Source organism: Protopterus annectens, chromosome 1.part1, assembly GCF_019279795.1.
Source record: "Protopterus annectens isolate FY-2018-M chromosome 1.part1, PAN1.0, whole genome shotgun sequence".
Taxonomy (NCBI): Eukaryota; Metazoa; Chordata; order Ceratodontiformes; family Protopteridae; genus Protopterus; species Protopterus annectens.
In genome coordinates, this window is record NC_056726.1 from 1,204,693,705 (window position 1) to 1,204,713,302 (window position 19,598).

Sequence of the window (19,598 nt, forward strand, 5' to 3'; positions counted from 1 at the left end):
CTAACCTAAATCAAAGCATTGACCTCCCTGTGTTTTTTCCAGAATATTCTAATAGGTCTGAACAAAAATTGCATTGGCTAGATGTTCATTGTCAGTTAAGGTACTGTTTGGATAGGACCAAACAATTCAGAAAATCTGACCAGCTGTTTGTCTCTTACGCAGAAGGCAGAAAGGGACTTTCTGTTTCCAAGGTATCACTATCTAGATGGCTAACATCTCTGATTTCCATTGTTTATGAAATTAGACACCAAAAGCTGCCTAACAAACCTAAGGCCCATTCCACCAGAGCTTTGGCTACTTCTATAGCCTTCCAAGACAGACTGCCTATTGACACCATTTGTGCAGTGGCTACTTGGGCTACTCCTCACACTTTCATTTCACATTATAAGTTGGATTTAGCTTCTAGGCATAGAGCTAATTTTGGTACCACTGTTCTCAAGAGTCTGTTCCGTTAGGCCACCCGGGACAAGGTGCTAGGGACGCGGTCCCATCCAGCAAGAATGAAGGCGAGATAGACAACTTAACATATAGAAGTTATGTTCTTACCATAACGTTCCATGTTAGTTGTCTTCTTCTCGCCTTCTTTCTTCGTCCCTCCTTCCCCCTGGCCTGGACAGACCTAGAGGAGTTTGATTGTGACCTCTCTTTCTACCACCTCTTTGCTATAGGTATATGCTCTGCTGTGCATATTTTCCTAGATCAGGCTTTAGGTCACCTTTCCTCTTCCCCCTTGTTTATAGAGGTGGACTCTCTTTTTCCAGTTTTTCTGGTTGTATTATTAGCTGGGCCTAGCTCACAAACGAGATCTGAGGTAATTCACGCCTAGCATTGTGGGATATAAGGGGAGCCTCGAGCCGGTGGAACCAACTCTCGAGCTTTTAGAGTGGCCGAGTCGGAGCCGAGGTCGGCTCCGAACCCATCCAGCAAGAAAGAAGGCGAGAAGAAGACAACTAACATGGAACGTTATGGTAAGAACATAACTTCTATTTACTTTTCCTAATACTTATCTGTCATATTTAAAGAAATCTCCTTTTCCAACTCTTCCCTTTTTTTGTTAACGTTTTTACTTTCCATGTTTTTTCGCTGTCTTCTTTTTTTTTTTCTTTAAGCATTTCTTGTAAATATTGCACTACAGTATTGATAATCGTTCCTGAGTTCTTTCTAGTTCTCCTTTTTTATTTCTCTTATTACACTACCATCTTCCTTTACTAGTCTGTATAAATAACTTGATACATCTTCACCTTTTCCTTGTAAAAAAATAATATTGCTTACATAACCCTTCCTTTGCTTCTTCTTGATTTCTTTCATATAATTCTTTTTCTTTGTCAAAGTACTTTCTATCATTGTGTTCTAAATCTTCCAATGCATCGATGTCCTTCATGGATGCATCTGCAGTCATAACAAGTGGGTTGTCCTGTCGTCAGGCAGCCCTTCAGTCGGCCGGATTCCAAAGTCCGGGTCCGGCTTCGGCTGATGTCGCACTCCACCCGACATCACTGTTGGTCTTCGGGTATAAAGGCACCAGCCGACGCCATTTTCCTCAGTCTTTCTTGCCGCGTGGCGCCCGAAGCAGAAGCTGTTCGCAAGTGCCGGTCGGTCGGATCCAGAGATTACTTCTACCGAATACTACTTCGAAGACTTCTAAAGCTAAGTACCCGTTGGGGACTCTTTCTTGCCTCAGCCGATGTCAGAAAAAGTTAACAATTGTTTAAACTGTGGGAAACAAATACCTCATAAAGATTTCCACTCTTACTGTCTGCCTTGTTTAGGCCCAGCCCACGACGTAGCAGCCTGTTCGCCTGTGCTTCTTTCAACCGACGAACGCTTAGGCGTCGGTCGGAGTTTGCAGAACAGTTTTTCGGTTCTGATTTTGCGTACATTATGCCGCCGGATCCTCCGACTACCCAATCTAGCAAAACGCAAAGATAAAGACCGACACTCGCGGTCCGCGGTTTCGGCGAAACCATGGTCAAACAAACGCGAGTGTCCGGTTTCGGCGAAACCGAGAAAACTGAACAAAGTACAGCTGAGCCTATTCCTACAACCGAGGCCCCTGCTACAACTCTTGAAACGACTTCACAAATTTTACCCACTCACGGTGGTTGACTTATCAGACACCATCCCTTGGATGTTTCTACCCCAGCACGTGGTGCTGCTAGGCCTCCAGCAGCCATGTCCATTAAGGCCTTCGCCAGGGCTAAAGCAGCCAAGACTACTAAAACAGTGCCTGTTAAACCACCCACATCCAGGCCCTCTTCTAGTTCTCAAATGCTAACTTTGGCAGAAGATTTAATTTCTTTAATTAGAGGATCTCAATCTCACCCAGACAGGGCCTCTCAGCCCCAGAGAAGAGACCTAGGGCAGAGCCCCGAGCCAGTGTCCTCTGATGATTCTGCTGATGAATCAGACATAACTGACCAGCCAGAGGCTCCTTCTCCAATTTTGAAGATTCTGATGCTGAAGAATCCATCCCAGCTGCTTCCCCACCAGAAGAATTCTCCTTTGGGGAAACCTTGCATGCCATGCGAGAACAGTTTCAATGGCAGCAACAGGATTTTTCAGACTCCAGAAAAGACTTAGGACTTTTCTGCACCTCCCACAGCACAGGCCCTTAGCTATACCCCTGTTCTCTCTGTGGTGGATGATGCTTTCAATGATGTTTGTTCCGCTCCAGATTCTTTACCCCCAGCCCCTGCCAAACCAGACAGATTTTACAGGGTGCCAGATACTCATCACCACCTTTACAAGGCTCCACTTGCAGACCCAGAAACTATATCCCAGGGCCCCAAGGCAGTAGCGCGACCATAGCTAAAACCCTATTCCTTCTGAAAGGGAAGCAAGGTCATTAGACAGATGGGGTAAAAGGTCTACACTTCAGCTACTCTCTCAGCTAGAGCTTTAAACTGTCAGTTTCACATGATACAATACCAAGAGTTTATTCTGGATCAGTTAACTAAAAACTAACCACTGATGAATCTCTTGATAAGAAATATGTATTAGAGATGGTAAATAACATACAACAGGTTAGCAACCATTCCTTAAAATGTGGCTATGATGCACTGGAGGCTTCATTTAGATCAGCCATGACAGGCACAGTGATAAGAAGGCATGCATGGCTAAAGGAACAAGCTTTACCGGATCATGTTAAAGCTAAGTTGCTAGATGCTCCTATGGACAAGACAAGTTTGTTTGGTACATCTGCCCAGCAGGTTATGAAGAAAATGGAAGAAAAGGCAAAATCTGTTCAAACTGTTAAAGATTTCTTGCAGGTTCAACCCCAAGGTTTAGCAGGAACTGGCCTGCCAAAATTGGTCCTTTCCTGACTCCACAAAATTTCAAAGGGGCAGGAATAGGCGTTCCAGAGGCAGAAACCAATCCAGAGGAGGTGCCTACAGAGGAAGACAGTGGCAAGGTAACAACAGAGGCACAGACACAGCCACTGCCACTACATCAACACAACCACAGTGACTTAACCCTAAATCCGCCTACCAGGGAACAAATAGCAGCTCCTCTAGGCGGAAAGTTAACCTTATTTTCAAAGAACTGGCACTACATAACAAAGGACAAGTGGATTTTACAAACCATAGATCAAGGTTACCGGTTTCACTTCCACACTTTTCCAGTCAAAAGAGGAATGCCAAATCTACCTCCAAATCAAAAAACAGAGGCTCTACCAGATAATGGAGTTAGCAAACATGAGAGCTGTGGAAAGAGTGCCAACAGCAGAGCAAGGAAAGGGGTTCTACTCTAGACTATTCCTAGTTCCAAGAAAGGAAAGAAGTTGGAGACCAATTCTCGACCTGTCCACCTTAAATACATACATCATTGTCCCAAAATTCAAAATGCTGACCCTACAGCAACTTCTTCCCATGCTGGGCAAGGAGTCTTGGCTGGTAACTCTAGATCTCAAGGAGGCATACCTGCACGTCCCCATTCGACCAATCTGCAGAAGATACCTCAGATTTCTTGCAGGATCAGAGCACTATCAATTCTCAGCATTGCCTTTTGGCTTATCTACTGCGCCCAGAGTATTCACAAAATGCCTGGCATCAGTAATCGCCCATTGCAGACTTCAGGGAATTCAAATTTACCCATACCTGGACGACTGCCTGCTACAAGGGGACAACAAAAGCAAGCTGACAACAGATTTACAAAGGGTCATTTACTTGCTACAAGCACTGGGATACACAGTCAATTTACAAAAGTCAAGGCTGATACCATCCCAAACAAGGACATTCTTGGGCTGAATTGGACACAGTAAAACAAATGGCATTCCTGACTACAGAAAACAAAAGAACTCCCTCTATACTTCTTGGCACTAACAAAACTGAACAAGTTAACAGCAAGAAAAGTACTGCAGGCCTTGGGCTTCATGGCATCATGCATAATCTTGGTTCCATTTGCCAGACTACATATGAGAAAACTACAGTGGTACCTAAAGAATTTATGGTCCCAACACAGACACAGTCTAGAAACAGAAATCCCACTAATTCCATGCTTAAAACAGGAGTTCCTATGGTGGGCTCAGGCATGCCAGTCAAACCCAGGCCTACCCTTTCGCAGATGTCAAGCAAGCCAGACCATCACAACAGACGCTTCAGACCTAGGATGGGGGCCCACATGCTGGACAAATGCGTGCAAGGATTGTGGACACAGGATCAACTTCAACTGCACATCAACCTAAAAGAAATGCTGGCAGTAAAACTGGCAATCCAAAAGTTCAAACCATTTCTCAAAGAGGGCCAGTTGATGATAAGGACAGACAACACCACAGTCATGTGGTACATCAACAAACAGGGAGGCACTCATTCATACCCCTATGCAGAATGACCTTGGAGCTGTGGACCCTGGCACTCAGCTACAACATCCAGTTACAGGCAATATTTGTACCAGGGAAAGACAATACCCTAGCAGACATATTAAGCAGAACCACTTCGGATGCCCACGAATGGAAGCTTCACCCGGACATCTTCAAGACCATCTCAAAGAAATGGGGAATGCCACAGATAGACCTATTCGCATCACCTCTCAATCACCAGCTCAAAAAATTCTGCACAAGGACATTCCACCCATTAGCATGGAAAGTGGATTCGCTCTCTTTCAACTGGAAAGGCCTAACAGCATATGCATTCCCGCCTCTTCCTTTGATACACAAGGTACTATTGAAAATCAAGGAAGAACGTCCAAGGATAATCCTGATAGCTCCAAACTGGCCAAGACAACACTGGTACCCACTACTGAGGAGCATGTCTCGGAACAATATGTGGACAATTCCCCTGATGCCCTTGATGTTAACACAGAACAACTACAGCATCATACATCCAAACCTAAAAACCTTGCAACTGACTGCATGGAACATCACATAACAGCAGCTATTCCAGAACTTTCCCAAAGAGTTAAAGACATTATTCTTGAAGCACGCAGACCTTCAACAAGAAGGAACTATGCTGGAAAATGGAAAAGGTTTGTCATCTGGAGTACGGAAAGAGGAAAAGATGTGTCAAACATAGATATGCCTAACATTCTGGAGTATCTGGCGAACTTCTTCATTCAGGCCTGTCCTACTCCTCCATCAAGATACATGCATCAGCTATTTCAGCAGAATACAGCTTTGATACACCTGTTTTTTCGCACCCTTTGCTCAGGCAATTCCTCAGAGGAATCAAGAATGTAAAACCTCCAAGGAAACCACCATTACCAGATTGGGATTTAAACTTTGTGCTAGAAAAGTTGACACTAGCACCCTTTGAACCAGCAGCAACAGCAGACCTACAACACCTGTCATGGAAAACTGCTTTCCTACTGGCAATCACTTCAGCAAGGAGGGTTTCAGAACTACAGGCCTTAATGGCAGTGCAACCCTTCCTAATCTTCCACCAAGATAGAGTGTCCATGAGGACTAATCCTACATTTATGCCTAAGGTGGTATCCAGGCTGTCTTTAAACCAAGCAATCCACCTACCTACCTTCTTTCCCAACCCACAAAACAGAGGGGAAAGAATACTGCATACCTTGGATGTACATAGACAGCTACGCTACTACTTGGACAGAACAAAAAATAGCAGAAAGACTGACCAACTTTTTGTAGCCTATGCAACAGGAAGGGAAGGAAAAGCTATTTCCAAACAGACAATCTCCAAATGGATAGGAAATTGCATACGATTCTGTTACTCCTTCCATGGAAAACCAATTCCACAGAACATAAGACCTCATTCTACAAGGGCAACAGCCACTACCACAACCTTCTTACGAGGAGTGGCAACCAAAGACATTATTGAGGCGGCTACTTGGACCTCCGTGCATACATTTGCCAAGCATTATAATTTGCCTCTATATTCCAGATCCCGAGCAGGGTTTGCCACTGCTGTACTGCAAGGGATCCTAAACACACCATAATCTATTTTTATCCTCCTCCCTAGTTGGCTATGGTATTCTACCCACTTGTTATGACTGCAGATGCATCCATGAAGGACATAGTACAGTTTTGTACCTACCATAAATGTAGATGTCGAACTGGATAGCATCTGCAGTCAGGATTACCCTCCTCCATCCCTCTGTGGTACTCCTAGGGTGTTTACCCTTCTAATAGCTAGCTGTTGGGGGGGAGTCTTTTATGGTGTATTTGTTTGTGTATATGTACATACATGCTTATTGTTGTGTTTACCTCTATCTATTTGGAAACATTGGCATCTATCCAAATTTTAGCCTACAAGAGGGCTACTGGCATCTGGGGCAAGAAACACTGAGGAAAATGGCGTCGGCTGATGCCTTTATACCCGAAGACCAACAGTGATGACGTCGGGTGGAGTGCGACATCAGCCGAAGCCGGACCCGGACTTTGGAATCCGGCCGACTGAAGGGCTGCCTGACGACAGGACAACCCACTTGTTATGACTGCAGATGCTATCCAGTTCGGACATCTACATTTATGGTAGGTACAAAACTGTACTTTATATCTTCTTTTATAGTTTTCTTTCTCTGCTCTTCTCTCATCATATTGCCATTGCAAAAACATTTTTTATATTTTTCCTAAGGTATCATCCACCATTCAGACCAAGTCTTATAAGATATTCTCATAGTAAAATGATCTTTCATAACTGTATTACTAATCTCTTTCCTTCTTCATTTCATGCTTTCTCATTCATCCTTTTTATTCCTTTGCCTATTTTTATATATTCTTTGTTTTCTTTTATCTCTAACCATATTGAAAAATTATCAGAAAAATTATGTTTCAATTATGTCCCCTTATCCTATAAAATAATCTTTCAGTTGTACACATATCCCTTTTGTAAGTCCATGATTTTTTGTCCCAGAGTTTTAATTTACCACATTTTATAACTTCTATTGTTTTTGTTATATAATTTATTTTCTTTTTCCTCTTAAATCACAAAGTCTCCTGTTAGTATAGTTTTCATATTTATCACTACATGGTCAAAATTCTGATGAAATAAACTTTCCCTTTCTTTACAATTAGTATAGGCATACAATGCTATAATTCTGTGTATTTGTTCTTTCCATTTTAAATCTGCAGTGGTTAATCATCCCATTGTTGCTGTATTTACATCTAATATCTTTACTGTATTTCTACAGAGTACAGCTGTTCCAGAACATCTCCCAAATTTTATATTATCTTTCCTCCCCATAGTTTCTTTGTTAGTAATCTTTCCGCATTTGTTAAAAATCTTGTGTCTTCAATTATAAGTACATCTATATCACATGCATTACACCACTCCAAAATCCACATTCATCTTACTGGATTCTTAATAGAGTTCACATTTACAGGAAGCACTTTAAATTTTTCATATCTGATGTTAATTTTCTTTCCATTCATCACTGATTGGTTTGGTTCCAATTCCTCGGAACCGAGTCAGCCTTTTTTTACCAAGCTCGCACCAGCCAAAAAACTCTCGAGCTAAGTCTCTACCCAGAATGCCCTTCTCCCTGTTACCTCAGATCTCCTTTGCGTGGAGTTGTAAAACCGCGTTTCAGCCAAGCTCTCAGCTAAGTCGAACTTTATTTAATAGTTATGTGGAAAATTTTCTATATCTGCTTTTTTTATTGAGAGAATAGTATTTCTAATGTGTTTTCGTCTGTCTGATCTTCTTTTTTCCTTCTCTACTCTACCCGTTATTACCGCTTGTAAACTTTTAAGTACCATTGTTCTTACGGCCTTTCCTCCCTTACCCTTGTGGTATTCCTTCAATGCCATTGCTGGTATTGTCTTTCCTGGTTAATCTGTTAGCTTTGTTTTTAGTAAGGTGTTTTTCTTTCTTCTCTACATATCACTGTATTGATATAGTTGTGACTTCCTTGAACAGTGTTTGACTAATTGGATTATACTGTTGGCTGTAGTGTTTCTTTATCAAGATGTCGGAGAAGAAGGGTACTTCAGGTTTTAAGCATTGTACTTCATGTAATGGCAAGTTACTTAATAGCGATTCTCACAATGACTGTGTATACTGTTTGGGAGTGCCCCACCTTTCAGTGCAGCCTCTATGTGACATTTGTCAGAGTTTCAGCCAGTGCACTCTTAATGAGCACAAAAATAAACTGATTCTGAAGGGGTTACTCAAGTCTCCCTTTTGAGAGGCCATTTCTGCAATGGAGGTCTCAACCCCTCCTACTAAAGACAAAAAGAGGTCCCACTCGGTTCCCTCCTCACCATCGGGTGATCAGGGCAAGCCTGTGAAAACAAAGGTCCCAAAGTTGTCTTCAGAGCATAAATCTGCCTCTACGGCTCCGCCTTCCTCGGCTCCGAGCATCTCGAAACCTTCGATACTGGTGCCAGTTTTGGCACTGGTCCTGCCTCCAGCACTGATTATAGACCTTACTATGCCTGTTTTGACTTCAGCACCTGAGGCCACTTCGGCTCAGGGCACATCTTCGACTACTTCGTCAGTTACCATTTTGGAACCAGCCGTTTTGGCTCCGAGTGCCACTTCGGCACAGAGCGTTTTACCGACTTCACTGGATTTGACCCCTTTACTCCCAGTCTCGATGCCGGCAGACCTTGCACCACGGATGCGATACCCCTCTTCCGTAGATCTGTTTCTAGGCCAAGCATATAACCCCTTTACTGAACGTCCTGACTCTCCGTCCAGAGTATCCAATATATTCACCAGAACGTGGGTCCTTTGGACCAGCTGTTGTTAGCCAGGGGGAGACCCATCCACCTGCAGGACTTGGGTCGACTTATCCACGGACACCATCTTACACTCCTCCTTTGACTATCTCGGTTCCAAAGCCTTCTGCTCTGACATCCTTCTTAGAACTCATCACCTCGGTGCCTACAGTGCATCTCACTCCGGCTCCGAGTTTGTCCCTTTGGTCTTCAGTTCTTGCAGAACCGGTCCTTCCTCAATCTGGGGATTGGGGGACGAGTGCTTCAGCCCATGGCACGGAGCCGTCTTTCTCCTCGGTTTCATCCTCAGCACCGATAGCCTCGTCCACACTGATTCTGGTTGAGGCTTCAATTGTGGGGGCAGGCTCTTTGGAACTGGGATGTCTTTCTCAGTTCCAGGCTCCCATCCCTCTTTGGGCGGGCCTGCCTTCCACACAATAGAGAGGGCTCTTGCTTCTGGCAGCACTCCTTTGATATCGGGACCCCAGTTTTCACCCCCTGAGCTAGAGCTGTCACAGGCCATCTCCCCAGGACACCGAGCAGAGAAGCAGCAGGGACACCCTTGTTCAGGGTACCCTGTTTTCTGAGTCCTCCTCAGAGACCCCCACTGAGGAGCCCCCTCGAAAGAGAACGTGCAAGAGGAATCATGTGGACTCACCCAAGGAGTCCTTAACTGAAGACATGGATTACAGTGATAGTGAAGGGTCCCCGCGGTCACCTGCTGATGATGTCTCCTTCGGAGACATCCTGGAAATGCTTAAACAGAGAGGTGACTGGAAGCCCTCCAACCCTTCATCTGAGGAGCTCGTGTTCCTGCAGGTTTTCAGCGCCTGGCCTTATACCTCTTGGGTGACCCTGCCTGTCGGCGAGCTCATCCAGCCCATCGTGCAGCGAGCTTGGAAGAACCCTGATTCCATTGAGGCGATCCCTCGGAGACTGGACAAAATTCTTTTCCCTCCTGAGGAGAACCCGCATTGGTCCAAATAGTTGCAATGCTGATACTATGGTGGTGGTGGCAGCCATGTAAAAGGACTTGGCTGAGGAAAGTCCCGCTGTTCATCCACCCAACAGGGAGTCCCAGGCTGTGGACAGACTTGGGAAGCATGTTTTTGCATCAGGGACCTTTGCTATATGGTCCCTGAACTATTTGGCACATTTTACAAGGCTCCAGAGGGGCTTGATCTCCAAACTCTTTGGGACGCTCGCAGAACAGTTGTTTGACGAGGTCAGGGACAAAGTGGCCTTGCAGCTCGCAACCCTGGAATCGATATCCAACTTGCCCATGAGGTTGCTTTCACATGCAACTGAAGGGGCGGCTAGAGCGGCAGGTTCAGCCATTGTCATGAGGCATCATGCCTGGATGCGCATTTGTGACCTCGCAGACCCCTTCAAGTCTTCCTTTCTGAATATTCCTATTGAAGCTTTGTCCCTTTTTGGCTCCAAAGTGAAGGATATGCTAGCCAGGTGCGAGCAAGCTGGAAAGACCCTGTCTGCCATAGGCCTACATTTTTCCAGTCCTCAACATACCTTCTCCAGGAATCAGAGGAGTGGAAAGTTGGAGCACAAAATATCTCAGGGCCCTTTCCATGCCTCACGTGGTGATGATACCCCCAGGGGCAGAGGGGGGTAAGAGTTCTGGAAGACACCCCTACAGAGGCAGAGGGGATCCACATAACCAAGGCACCAGGGATTCCTTCTCTGGACAGCCTTACTAGCGCTCCTAAGGAGCAGCCCAATTGCTTACCTCTGGAAGCATTCGGGGGTTGTTTCTCTCTGCACCAAGCTACCTGGCAGTCCATTACCACCGATCCGTGAGTGCAGAGTGTCATCACCAGAGGTTATACCATTCCCCTTTCTTGTCAGCCAAACCTTACAAGAAAACTTCCCGACATTCCACCCAGTCAGAAGGAAGAAGCAGCTTCAGAGATAGCTGTCTCAAAAAAGAGTCACCCAACCAGTCACACCAGACCAGCGTGGATCTGGATTTTACTCAAGATTCTTTTTGGTGCCAAAAAAGACAGGGGACTGGAGACCCATTTTGGATCTCAGAAGCTTAAACAAGTGTGTCACCCAAACCAAATTCCAGATGGTCACGGTTCAGTCCATTCTTCCCTTTTTAAGAGAAGGTGATTGGATGTGCTCGATAGCTCTCTGGGATGTGTGTTACCACATAAAGATGGACAAATGCTCCAGGAGTTTCCTTCGCTTCTGGCTAGGGGACAGTCATTATCAATTTCATGCACTGCCGTTCGGTCTCTCTTCAGCCCCCAGAGTTTTCACGAAATGCATGGCAGTGGTGACAGCTCACTTGAGACTGCAAGGATTCCGGGTGTTTACATATTTGGATGACTTGCTCCTTACCACCCCCACCAAGCATCTTCTGGTAACAGCACTGCGTTATACTCTTTCTCTGGCAAAATTGTTGGGAATAATGATACATTGGGAGAAGTCAAACCTTACTCCTACACAACAAATACGAGTTCACAGGAGCAGTGTTCAATACTCAGTCCTGTCTAGTATCACTCCCAATTCACAGACTCCACTGATTGAGGCTTCAGCTCCGAGTGATACTCTGTCTAACAAAAGTCTCAGCAAGGGAAGTTGTTCAGGCCCTAGGTTCAATGGCAGCTTCAATCCTGATAGTGCCTCTAGCAAGGCTACGTATGTGGATCCTGCAATGGCTCCTTTTTTGTCAATGGTTCCCAAACTGTCACCCCCTCAATTACCATATTCGAATAACTAACTTCTGCAAACAGGATCTCCTTTGGTGGACGAGGCCAGAAGTAGAACTTTGGAGTCACCCATTTCAGTCCCCGCAGCCCAGAGCCATTGTGACCATGGACGCTTCCCCGATCAGGTGGGGGGAGGCCATTTCAGGGGAAAGACAGTCCAAGGCACATGGTCCACCTCAGAGGCCCACCTGCATATCATGTTCTGGAACTGAGAGCTGTGCGGTTAGCATTGCAGGCCTTTCATTCGGCTCTCCCTTCCGGAACCATTCCGATTCAGTCAGACTATGTCAGTGGTCTGGTATATCAACAAGCAAAGAGGAACCAAGTCCTACCCCCTGTGTCGAGAAGCCATGAGAATTTGGCAGTGGGTGTTAGCTTCCAATTGCTTTCTGATAGCAACACATATCCTGGGGAGCTCCAACGTGATTGTGGACAAATTGAGCAGATGCATTCTCATGCCTCACGAGTGGTCTCTCAACCCCGAGGTGGCGACAGAAATCTTCAGTCACTGGGGCCAGCTTTGCTGCGACCTTTTCATCTCCCCATCGAACAATGAGTGCAGTAGCTGTTTCACCCTACTTCCCCCGGAGGGGGAGTCACCAAGGAACTCTGTAATCCACGATTGGCCCACAGAACTTCTTTACACTTATCCTCACATCCCCCTGATTCCACAATTTCTAAAGAATGCTCTTCAGTTGAGTTGCAAGGTGATCCTCATAGCTCCATTCTGGCCTCAACAAGTTTGGTTCCCCTTCCTTTGGCCTCACCTAGTATACCCACTTGGTTTCTGAACCCTCTACCAGATCTAATTACCCACCCCTAAGGGTTGAGTGACCCAAATCTGTCCAGTCTCAAGCTGACAGCTTGGTTTCTCCACTTCCACTAGTCGCCAGGCAAGCTAATCTTTCCTCGCCTGTTCGAGACATAATTCTGGTCTCTCATAAACCATCCACCAGAAGACTATATCAGGATAAGTGGAAAAGATTCTCCATCTGGGCCAAGGATAACATGCTAGACCCGTAACTGCAGTGCTTCAATACCTGGCTAAGTTTTTTGATAATTGAGCCTCTGCCTCTACCGTACGAGTACATCTAGTGGCAATTTCTAATTTCCACAGTGGTATAGATGGCACCCCTCTTATCTCTTTACACCTTTGCAAAGCCTTCTTCAAGGGGACCTGTCATATCAGGCCTCCTGTCAGACAGCCCTTGGAACCATGGAGCCTCACTTTAGTCCTTCAGTCTTTGAGTCAAAAACCTTTTGAACCTACTGCCAGAAGGGTCTCGGAGTTGCAGGCATTGTGTATAAAGACACCCTATCTGGTCTTTCATAAAGACAGAGTATTCAGATGAATACATCCTTCCTTCCCAAAGTTGTTTCTAAATTCTCCATAAACCAGACCATTGATCTGCCAGTGTTCTTTTCAAATTTAGCCAGTAGAGGACAGTACTGCCTTCACCCCTTAGATGTACATAGACAGTTGAGATTTTACCTAGACAGGACCAAACCTATCCGTAAATCTGAACAGCTTTTCATTTCCTTTTCTGGGCCCAGAATGGGAGACGCTGTTTCCAAGGTTACATTATCAAAATGGCTAAGAGACTGCATACGTTTCATCTATTCTCTCAGTAATGAACCTATGCCAAAAGTTAAAGCTCACTCCACTAGATCTATGGCAACATCTGTAGCTTTCCATTCCAGGGCTTCCATGGATGATATCTGCGCAGCAGCTACTTGGGCTAAACCTCATACCTTTATCAATCATTACAGATTGGACTTGGTCTCCAGAGAGAGAGAGCTGTCTTCGGCTCAGTGGTACTCAGGAATGTTCTTCCATAAGGGATGCCCATGGACCTCAAGGTAGCTTGGAATTCTGTCCCATCAGTAATGAATGGAAAGAAGATTAACATCAGATAAAGAAGTTATGTCTTACCATAACATTCCATCTGTGTTTATCTTCTTTCATTCATCACTGGGGATGCTTTGGGTCTAAGTGGTGTCCTAGGGTATTTGCGCAGAAGTGGGCTTGGCTTTACTTCTTTTTCTCTAGCAAACTCGATCTTAGGTAACAGGGAGAATGGCATTCTGGGTAGAGACTTAGCTCTAGAGTTTTTTGGCTGGCGCAAGCTTGGTAAAAAAGGTCGACTCAGTTCCGAAGGCTTGGAACTGAACCCATCAGTGATGAATGAAAGAAGATAAACAACACATATGGAATGTTATGGTAAGACATAACTTCCTTTTTTCCCTTTTCCTTAGATTCATGGTTTCATAACTTCATAGCTGATTACTAGGCTAGCTTTCGTAATAGGCCCATTCTAAAGCTAGCCACTGTTCCTTCCTTGGCAAGGTGAATGTGTATCAGATTTCTGAACAGAAGATGTGACTAAACAACTCCCACACAAGGAAGCCTCAAGTGACTGAATCAACTGGAGATGTCTTAATTCTCGGCCAGAACTATTTGTCTGTGATATTTTTATGTCTGCCTTTATATTGGCGGTGCTTACATGTTTATGGGCAATTTATTTATTTATTTATTTATTTATATTTGTTGACCGAGAGTGTCCAACTGGACGTAGGTTCATTTTCAGCGGAGGCCCCGGGAGAAAAGCATGTTCAGGAAGCTGCTGTATGTAAAGCTTCGGAGTTGCAGGTTGCGGAGCTGTGACTTTCGTAGGCATGCAGGATATTCTGCATGAGATTGGACTTTTAAATAATATTGACTAACCTTCAGAAGTATAAGGGTAGAGGATGGCAGACCACATGATAGCCATGAATCATGGGCAATTTTCCGAGGGAGCTAACGTTCTTCAACATCACCCAGCTCACAGAATGGGAATGGGGCAGTTTCTTAGCCCCCACCATCAGCAATAGCATACTTTCAATGGGTTAATAGGTGATCACCTACAGTATGGAAGTGGAAATCTGAACTCTAGCAACAGCGGAATCAGACATGCCTTGGGGCCAGGAAATTTGAATGGAGGGCAGCACCCACCGTATAGCCTCCCTCCCAGTGCTAGATTTAGTATTTCTCAATTCATGTCGCCCCCTGTTGGCAGTAACCAAGGAAGGAGTCTACTGTCAGCCAGCATGCAGCTCCAGAAGCTGAACACTCAGTATTTCAACCACCACCCATTTCAGCACAACAGCCCGTACATGCCGGACGTGCACCCTGCCAGTCACCCTATAAGTGGCACAAATCAACAGCAGTCGCCCTTTAGAGACTCCTATCCCAAGCACAGCTGTAGCCTGCCACCTGCTGGCCACAGCAATCACCACCCTAGCGGGCACAATCACCATGCCGTCCCCGCGGCAGCCGCAGCCATGCTACCTGTCCCTCTCAATGTCATTGATACAGATTTCATAGACGAGGAGGTGCTGATGTCCTTGGTTGCCAAAATGGGCTTGGACCGCATTAAGGAACTGCCAGAGCTGTGGCTGGTTCTGATTTCATGACAGAGTTTGTGTGCAAACAACAACCCAGCAGAGTGAGCTGCTGATTTGTGTGGGGCATGTTTCCCCTTCATCTAGACTGTTTTGAAGCATTCCTTCTGTGAGAGGCAGTATCTCTTATTTCGACTCACTGCGGTTGTTTGCAAAAAAAAAAATCTGACTGCAGAAGAATTGCTGTGGGTTTGGGTATCCTTGGGGAGGAAGGCATTTCTGAACATTTGACTTGATTTGGACTCATTTAATGTAAATACAGTGGAGCTTTACATTTTTACTCCCAAAGTAGCATGGCTGTTCTATTGTAAAAAAAATCTAGTAATGGAACCTCCCAGTGCTTATATGTATGTATACATATTGTTATAATAGCTACAGATTTAAGCAAAATTGTAACATGGGAAAATGGTTCAGTGAAGGTGTTTTATGCCATACGAAAGAGCAACGTGCTCAGACACCACTCTACTGTGTATCCAGGATTTCCAGTGCTCAACCTTTTGTGGCTCATGAAAAGGGATACTGTTGCTTTAAAAGGCTGTCACCCATCCCCCATCCACCCTTTTATGTGCAGACAATAAAATGGTTTGGAATGTTGACAAGTCAGTGGCAAGCATTTCACTGAGATGTTTTAGTCTGACTCTGTTCTGTTTGAAAACTATCACCACTGTGCTAATATAGTTTACACAATACATGGAGATACTACTGTGTTGAAGCTTTTTATTTTACCCCATTTATTATATTTGAATTTGAGTTGCTACTAGACTTTTTTCAAATTTTTTTTTTGGTTTCCGTTTCCCAGCAACCATCAAGCTACATTCCTTGTTGGCCCATTGATTCTTATAGAAGACACTAGGAGGGAGAGGCGAAAAGGCAGCAGAATGTTTAGTTGATCTTTTTCATTCCCCTCAACAGCCTTTCTTCTAGTGGCTGAGAGGTGTGGTAAATGATACTTCTAATCCAGTCATGATGTTTGGCTGCAGTAAGACTTACAGAGCATGTCTGTATGCCCACATTCCTGTATACTTATGCATACTGCAGCAGTGTTTTCCACCTGTTATTTATATGTATATTGTCAGCTTCTTTCTGTGTCTTACCATTGCTGATTTTCAAGTCTTCTTATGTGTATTGACAAGGACAACAACAACGCTTTTTTTAGAACCACCTACATAGAGATGGAAGATATAGCAAATCTGCTGGTTGATAAGTTTGGCTGTAATTTTTCTGCTCTCTCTCTCCCCTGACCCCGCTCCAGTAAATTCCATCAAGCAACCACCCCTCCAGCTATCACTAGGGAGCAGGTCCTAAATGCTCTAAGGCCAAAAACACTGCATTGATAAGCCCCAGTAGGACACCGCAACAGTCATTCCTCTCCACAAGGGTGGACCATCAGCTGTCCCATGGAACTACAGACCCATCAGTCTAACAAGCCTAATATGCAAAGCCATGGAATGAGTTGTCATGGAAATGGTTAACAAGGACATTGGCAGCCTACAGACTCCAGACCTGTCCTAGTTTAGCTTTATTAATGTAGGGTCATGGGTACTTAACCTGGTAGACTTCTTTGAGAGTTTCACCTAGACAATGGACAAGGGTAAAACAGTGAATAGTGCATATCTTGACATAGCCATGACATTTGATACAATACCCCACTCAGGCATTGTTCACAAGCTCTCTGGGCTAGGCATAAATTCCTACATAACTCGCTGGGTTACAGACTGTCTCACAGGTGTGGACCCAAGAAGTCAGAATCAGTGAGACCACCTCCACCAAGAGACCAGTCACCAGTGGAGTACCCCATGGCTCTGAGCTGGGTCCACTTCTGTTTGGCATTTCATTCTCATAAGTCAAGGCTAATGTTCAAGGCCTCTGACTCACTAAATTCACAGATGACTGTAAATTGGGAGATATGTTAGATTTCCCCCCAGGACACCAACATTTTGCAAGAGGATTTAACAAACTTGCCAAAGCCGTGGTCTAAAATTCAATACCAAAAATGAATTAAAATGCCCTTTGGGAAGCTGTCAACCCGTTATTTACTCTCTTGATAAAATTCCCCCAATAGTCAGCCCACTAATAAGGAAACTGGGAAATTATATAGACAACAGTCTGACATTTGACCAGTATGTAGCTAAGATAGTAAGAAAATCATTCTGTGTTGGTCAACTTATAAGTAAGGGTATGGCATCTTGGTCCAAGGAAGTTAAAGTATCACTCTTCTTGGCCCTTATCAGGCTTCAAAAACAAAAAGCAGAGCCAGCATACAGTGTTCCAGAATTTCTTGTAATGAAATAAATTAGACCATTACAAATTAAAAAACAGACCGGTTTCGGCAGGAAAAAAACACAGCCTTTCCTCAGTGTTAATTACATTCATTGTGGTGAGCAAAAGTATATATACACACTCATCATTAATCTGATTGGTTCAATCAAAGATTTTCATTTAAACCAGGTGGGAATAATCCCCCTAGTTTGATTATCCACTTCTTTTCCTTGGTGTTTAGGATAGAATGCAACCCAGTTTTGTTGTGCTTGCTACCAAAAATTCTATCAATTATAGTAAAAGTAAATTTGGCAGAAGCATGTATTAAATGTTGTTTGTACAATGCATTATTCTGTCTCTTGTTTTTTATGTTACTGATATGTTCAGAAATCCTAATTCTTAGCGGTCTGGACGTTTGTCCAACATAAAATGAACCACAATGGCAAGTAGCCAAATAAATGACCCAGTCAGTACTGCAGTTTGCAAAGAATTTGAGATCATAAACTACTGGGCAATTTCTGTTGGAAAATTGTTTTGACTTATTGATCTTGTCACAGTTTGTACAGTGTCCACAAGGGTAACAGCCTGTCAGTGGATCCCCTGTCAATGTTGTTTGGATCATATTCGAGTTATTCTTCCTATTCCCATGTTTAAAATGATTGAAAAAAGACCCCAAATTTTTTCCTTTGCGAAAGGAAAAAAGGCATTTGTCTGGTATGAGACTTGATATGTCTGGATCATATTTGAGAATGTTCCAATGTCTATGCACACTATCAATCAGATGATTGGAGTTCCTGGCGTAAGTCGTTGTAAATCTCAAGGTGGAATCTCTGTTTGGTTTATGCTGATTATACTTCATTAGATTACCTCTGTCAAAAGAATCAGCCATGTTGCTTGCAGCTAAAACATGCCCCATACCATATCCTCTGGATTTAAATCTATTGGTAAGGTCTCTCCTGTGAGTCTGAAAAGCAGACTCATTGGAACAAATGCGTTTAATTCTAATGAATTGAGATTTTGGAATGTTACGTATAACATGAGGGGGGTGAAAACTGGAGGCATGAAGAATGGTATTGTACTCAGGGTGTTTTCTGAATACCTCAGTTGATAATGTGTTGTCAGCCAATTTAGTGACAGAAACATCCCAAAAAGTAATGTTACTACGGTCATGGTGGAGGGTGAATTCCAATCCCCAGATGTTATTGTTCAAATATGTTAGAAAGTCATATAACATTTGTAATTCACCTGTCCATACCAACCAGCAGTCGTCAAGGTAATGCCTCCAAATGTCAATGTGTGGTAGAAATGTATTGTTGTCACCATCATAAATAATATGATGTTCAACAAAGGCCATAAAAAGATCCGCATAAATGGGGGCAAATGATGCCCCCATTGCTGTCCCCTTGACCTGCCAATAGCATTTGTCTGAATAAAAAAAGACATTGCTAGTGAGGACTAGTTTGGCTAACTCGATCAGAAAAGAATTGAAAGTGGATGGATATAAGTCTGCCTTTTCCAACCAAAAGGACAGGGCCTCAAGGCCAGATTGGTGTGGAATATTGGTATGTAAAGAACAAACATCCAGGGTACAAAGTAACCAGTTGTCTTCAAGCTGACTATCAGAAATAATCTGAAGAAAGCTTGTGGTATTATGTAGTCTTGAACATACCATTCCCAATAAGGGTTTGAGATGTTTGGTAAGAAACAACGAAAGGGGTTCTGTGATGTAACCCCTTCCAGAAACAATGGGTCTACCCGGAGGATTCGAGAGATCCTTGTGGATCTTGGGCAAGAAGTAGATATATTGGGTAGCCGGGTCCTTGACAATAAGTTGTTGTGCAATTTCGTTGGTTATGATACATTCATCTCTGGCCCAGTATATGAAATCCTCAATATGTTTTTGAAACCTGGATGTGGGGTCAATGCTCATCAAGGAATAATATCTGGGATCAGACAATTGTCTGTTCGCCTCCTTGTCATAAGCACTCCAATTCAAAATAACAACAGCACCCCCCTTGTCAGCCGAAATGATAATATTTTCATTG

General features: G+C 44.1%; 1 protein-coding gene and 1 pseudogene across 4 annotated transcripts in view; both read left to right on the forward strand.

Moving 5' to 3' along the window:
• The window catches only part of LOC122809252 (myosin-10-like), a 3,714,157-nt gene that overhangs the window by 545,307 nt on the left and 3,149,252 nt on the right, over positions 1-19,598 (forward strand). The gene's annotated exons all lie outside the window — the stretch shown is intronic.
• On the forward strand, positions 14,481-15,699 carry LOC122809255 (annotated as a pseudogene).